Raw genomic sequence first — 6627 nt, forward strand, 5'->3', positions numbered from 1 at the left:
GAGGTTGAGGATTTGTACTTTGCAGCGAAGGGTTCAATCCCAAGTAACCCATTGGAAACCCCATTCAAGGATGGATGGATGGATGCTATGAGCGTCCCCTTTATAACGGGGTGGTGACAAGTATGGCACCAGGCTCGACAAAAAAAAACCCTTTTTTCCCTTTTTTTTCTCCTATGTTGGCCTAATGCCTCTACGTCGATAAATTCTATCTTAATGGAGAAAAGGTAAATTTTCAGCTTAAGTTCTCTGCCATTTACGGCACACTGTCCATATTTTATTTTTCCAATATTTATTTTTGTCCTTTCTCTCTAATTTTCTGCCACCAATACTCTAACCGTCTCTTACTTATTTCAATCGCGGGTGTGTTCAGCTTTCCATTGTTGTCCCTAAAACCCAAGGCTTCCTGTAGGCTCGTGCCCAAACGTACACCTGGGTGGATGTCTCCACATTCAATCAGAACATGCTCCGCCGTTTCCTTATCTTTCCCGCAGCATGTGCATTGTTCTTCTTCTTTACTGAATCTTGCTTTATAACTACACGTTCTAAGGCAACCCGATCTCGCTTCAAACAGTAAAGCGCTTCCCCTTGAATTATCGTAAAATGCCTCCCTCCTTATTTCATTTTTGCCCTTTCGGTAGTTACTCAAAGCCGGTTTTTTCTCCATAGCTGCCATCCAGTAAATCCTCTCCGCCTCCCTGACTTTTCCCTTAACGCTCTTTGTTGACATATGGCTCACAATACCAGCCGTATATTTACTAGTGAGTCTTCTAGTTCTTTTTCTCCACTGTGTGTCCACGCTCTTCCTATACAAATAACGGAACACCCTCTCTGCCCATCTGCTCTCCTTCATATTTCTTAGCCTTTCTTCGAACCTTATTTTACTCTGCGCTTCCCTCGCCTCAAAACCTGCCCACCCCATATCGCCCTTTACAGCCTCGTTTGTCGTCTTCCCGTGAGCACCCAACGCGAGGCGTCCCACAGTCCTTTGATTTACATCCATTCCCGATTGCACCTCTGCCCTCATGCACACCACTGAGTTCCCAAAAGTAAGCCCTGGAACCATTACACCCTTCCACAGACCTCGAAGCACCTCATACCTATTGTATCCCCACAACGCTCTGTGCTTCATTATTGCCGCATTCCTCTTTCCTTTTGCTGCCGAGGCTTTTTCCTGTACCTCCATGTATCTATCACTCTCATTTACCCATACTCCAAGGTACTTGTATTCACTTACCCTCGGTATTTCTTGGCCTTGTATGGACACCGTCTGATCACAGGGATCATTGAATACCATCAAACCACACTTCGTTACACTGAATCCTAGTCCAAGAGCTTCACCTTCCCTTCCGCATATATTCGCCAGCTGCTGTATATCATCTCGACTGTCCGCAAATAAGACGATATCGTCCGCATAAAATAAACCTGGAAGCTTCTGCTCAATCATCATGCCGCCCTGTTTGTGTGACAGATCAAAACCAATGTTGCTACCTTCTAGCGCTTTTTCCATACTCACCATGTACAGCATGAATAACAGTGGGGACAAAGGACATCCCTGTCTCAGACCCCTGCTAACCTCAACGTTCTCTTTGCTACGCATTCCTTCCCACTCTATGCAAACTGTATTTTCTCGGTATATCTCCCTCAAAAGCTGTATACAGTCGTCGCCCATGCCCATTCCTTTCAATATATCCCACAAAATTTCCTGATTAACGTTGTCGTATGCCCCAGTGATGTCTAGAAAAGCCACGTACAAGGGCCTATTCTCTATTTTAGATATTTCTATACACTGAGTGAGAACAAACAGGTTATCGTCTAACCGCCTGTCGACTCGAAATCCGTTCTGAAGTTCTCCCAAAATATCGTTATGTTCGGCCCATGTTTCTATTTTCCTTTTTACTGCTTGCATCGCCAACCTGAATAGTACCGATGTAATGGTTAGTGGTCTATACGAGCGAATCTTGTCCTTTTCTCCCTTGCCTTTATAGATTAAGTTCATTCTACTTTGTCGCCAACTGTCCGGTATTTGTCCGTCCTTTAAGCTTTTTTCTGCTGCTTTTAACAATGCTTCTTTAGTGTTATGTCCTAGTTCGTTAATGAGGCTAACGGGAATCCCATCTAAACCCGCGGCAGTGTGCTTTGAAAATTTTCCTTCGGCCTTTTTCCAGTTGAAATTATCTAGTACTAGCTCTTCCTCTGTTGCTTTCTCCGCCACACTTTTACTCACCGGGGAGATCCCCTGGACGCTCTTTTGAAACGAATCGGCTGTTACCTTTTGGATGTAACCTAGCGCTTCGTACCCTTCCAATTGATTTCCTCCTTCATCTAGAATATGCTGTTGCGTTGTGACAGACTTCCTACCTAGCGCCTTTATGTGGCTCCAAAAAATCCTAGGCGCGGCCTCCTTTTTTTCGTGTATCTCTGTCATCCAGCGTTCACTTTCACCTTTAATTTTTGCCTCTACCAATTTCTGTACAAGGGATTTTTTCTCCAAATATATTTCCCATATTTTTTTGACTTCGTCCTGCGGCCGCTTCTCCTTTTTTGCCTTTCTATGCTCCCGTGATGCTTCGCGTCGCTTCTCGATCGCCTCCCGGATTTCCTTGTTCCACCATCTTTTTGGCTTCCTTTTTCCTTTCCAGCAAACGGTTTTCTTCTCTTTCCCTATCTCCTTCATCATTAGATGTAACAGCTCCCTATACTCCCAATCCTTGCCTGGTATTTCGCCTACTTCTTCCTCGACCCTTGCGGCTATATTTATTATTTGTTTGTCATTTAAAAGGAACCCACATTGAATGCGCCCCCTCCCGGTAGTCGGGCGCATGAGGTGATACTTGCTGCTTTTGCTGAGAAGTCTGGCGATTAGGACTGCCGGAGAGAACCACGCCACGCGCCCGCGATCTCAAAGGCCATAGTGTGGATCACTCCCTGCGTCGTCTGCTAGCCGCGTCGCGTGTGTATGGGAGAGTGGTTCGTCGTGCACGTTCGCAAAGGTGGTTCGGGTATGTTAGGGCGAGATTTATAGCCTGAACATATGCCTTAAATGACGCATGCAAACATTTCGTCTTGCTCGGCTGGTAATTGAGTGCAATAAATCCTCAAGGTTTATTAGAATGACTTCCAGGTGGCTGCCGCTTTCTGCTTCAAGAACACCGTCAAATGCACTTGGCATAGTCTCAAACTGGAGACTATCAAATGGGGAGTGACTTCAGCGTTCGAGTGTCTTGGCTGCAACAGAAAACGAAGCTCTAGGCCACACACTTGCACCTTGTGGATGTGTGTATAACTACGGCACTGTATATAGTTCATTGACGATGCGATAATCTTCAATTATGTTCATCTGGCCATGGTACCACTGTGGAGAGGTAATTCTATCAAGTAAAGCGTGACGCTTCGGTGCTTAAATTTTTTCTATAACAGAGTTGCCCAGCGCCAATTTTAACATGCGGCAAAGTTCACGTAGAAACGCCCGCGTGCTTACATTTCAAAATGGTTATAAAACCCAGACGTTAAAACCTAATTCAGACAGCGTTCTTTACATTACTGTTGTACTTATACATAGAAAATGACAATTTTTACATGCCCTTGAGCATTTGTGGGTCCTTGTTATTGACTGACTAAGGCAGCGGTAATTTTTTGGTTACAAAATTGAGAAAATAAAACGTCTTCTCTCCATGAAATAAGCAGACCTTTCTTTTATCACTGTCACATCCACGTAATCTTTTGATGAAACCTTTCTGTAGAACTCTTATAGGTTTTCATAGTTTTACTTGTGCAAGAACATGAGCGTACGTGGTAGACATCGTTCTAACGCAATGCGCTGTCAGCCACTCAGCTTCCCTGGTAAGACTTGTCGACTGTCCCACATTTCGTGGGGAAGAGTATGAGCGAATGATGCGCATCCGTATTCGGTGCGAAGAGTGTCACCGAATGCGTCGCACCGATATGAGGGCATTTGACGGCATTTCCTTCTCTTTCTTTTGTAGTATTCAGATGAGCAAGATAGCAATAAGTTGTTTGGTTTTGCAACCGGAGTGCGTAGTAGGTGAAACATAGGTGGAATGCGTAAAAAAATCACAGCACAAGCATGCCTTAGTGTGAAAGCGCGCATTCAGCCAGCCAGGATGAGCATGACTGGCTAGTAATAGTAATGTTGAATATTCTTGTGCGTTGATTTGGCAGAGAAGAGCGTAAATATTACCAATAAATTGTAGTGAACGCAATTCATTCACCGAGAATAGGCTCAAACCGCACACAGCGAGGTGTTACTGCATGTATACAAAGCTTGCCCGTCACTGCGTGTCACTGTTGCTGCAGTCGTACTTCAGCAGCCATATTTCTGATACGTCGCTCAGAGTAGCTATGCATGTGAGGCGTATAACTACAGTATGTCGTGACGCTTCGAAAGAGCCGCACTGCCACTGTTGCTATTTTCCTCATGACCTTGACTGAGTGTGCGCGTGTGTGCTGCCGAATGTGCTGTTTCTCTCTTCCCTCTCTGCTCTCTTTCATCTCCCCCATCCCTCTCCCATACGCAGGGTAGCAAACCGGCTGCCTATGGGCTGGTTAACCTCCCTGCCTTTCTTTTCCCTCTATTTTCCTTCCCTCCTCATGACAAATTTTTTTGCATCATGTCGCCAGCTGACACAAGGCTGCTGTTAAATGCGGCAAACTACTCTGAGTTAGAAGCATGTTCTTGCTTCGGGAAGAATGTGCACTTGTGCGAAGACACACTTCGACCCGGAATGGGCACTCCTTCAAATATCTCTGCCATCCCAGAGGTGTCGCATGGTGACATGGTGAACTATTTGCTTTTCAGCGCTTATTTCGTAACTTAGGTGAATCGAAGGCTTTAAGATAAGTGAAAGCAAACAACTATGTCACCAGTGACGGGAAAAAAGCCTGTCTGATAAGGAGCTTCGCGACCGTAAAGTGATCGTCGTCGCCGAGCTCTTTGATGTTTAATCCAATTCATACATACGCCAGCCCCATTTATTAATTAGCGAGGCATGAGGGCTGCCTAATCAACAAATGCTGATGTTTGCGCTCAGTTCTCACGCGAGTAAAGCGAGGTGCTCACGTGGCGGCACGTTTTTCGACGGTCCCTCGCCGTTTGCGTGTAGCTGTTTCGTCACAAACATAGATGATATTTACAGTGTCAACTTGTATGGAAGGGAACATGGGAACCCGTGGCCTACATGCTCTAGCAGCTGCTGGCAGTTCGTTCAAGTGCACTGTAAACAAAAATATACACAGCTAGGAGGAATTAGGGAATGATGCTTCCGCTCTGCTCTGATCACCTCACTCAAACCGGAATGTGCTGGAGCATATACATTCGTTTTTCATAGTTTTCCTCCGGTGAATGACAGACGAAAAAAACGCACTATAAACCAAAAGAGGGCAACGGGGGTTTAGGGGTTGCTTCTTTCAGTGAGAAATTGCGTTTCCACTACTATTACTCCCCTAAAAATACTGCAGAGGGACAAATCAGTGCTCTTCTTTCAGTTCCTTCTTCGTAGGATGAACACTTACTACTCCAGTTGCTCTTTGGGAGCTAACCATTACTCCCACCAGTTGCTCAACTAAGACAAACGGTTAGTATTGACTGTTACTCTCGCGTGTTCGCTGTTATTCTCTTTGGACCAACTGCACATGCTTTCAGTTGCTCTTTGTAGAAATGAATATTTACCTCGAGTATGCTCCTGAGACGCTTAACACATTGCGAGAGCTTCTTGGAAGAGCACTGCTTGGGTGCTTATAACACAAAAGTGGACGAAATTGAAATAATTGAAAATGCTTTATTAATTTTTGTTTTTTAGGCGGTGTGTGAGAACAACTAAAAGTAGACTTCGCCACACCACAGCCAATACTAACCGAGCAGCATAGTACCTCAATGGTTTTCTGCATCCTCCGTGGAAAAACATTCTTGAATTTCTATCATAGGGTAGTCTGTGTCATCACTGCGGAGACAAGAGCAACTTCTTCAATTGTGAAGGACTCAAGTTGCGCAGAACTGGTATTTCCATCAAGCTAGCACAGCAGAATGTCACCGCAGGCATATGTTATGCATGTCATTGCTGCAAGAAGAAATATAAGTGTTAGGTTTAACATGCCAGAATCAATTCATAACAATGAGTCACACACATACACTTCAGCAGCGTTTATATTTTAGGAAGTCTACTGCAAAATGAAATGTTAAAAAAGTGGTAGGCATTAGAAAACGTTACTTGGCAAGCCATATAATTGCTAATGTGGTGGACGCTCTTCAATTGATGTCTGTTGCTAAGATAGCAAGATTTTGGCAGAAAATATGCAGCACTTCAAGAAGGTATTATATTAGTAGCAGTTAAAGCTACCCATAGGTCAAGTTTACTTGTTTCCTATACACAGCTGGGTGACATTTCCGTAAGCCTATTCACCAATGGGCATTCTAAGCGAGATCATGTGTGTGGCAAATAATACACGCCGTCCACTTATGTTAAAGTGGATATTTATCTCGTGCACTTAGTTACTGTCGATTCTACTGTTATGTCATACGCGGCCGCGTCATGAAATGAACAATACCTGTTGGGACAAGCCAAGCATGCAAAGCCTGTTCGAAATTAACCTTTTGCATAGGCTACTTGATGA

Source organism: Rhipicephalus microplus, chromosome X, assembly GCF_043290135.1.
Source record: "Rhipicephalus microplus isolate Deutch F79 chromosome X, USDA_Rmic, whole genome shotgun sequence".
Taxonomy (NCBI): Eukaryota; Metazoa; Arthropoda; class Arachnida; order Ixodida; family Ixodidae; genus Rhipicephalus; species Rhipicephalus microplus.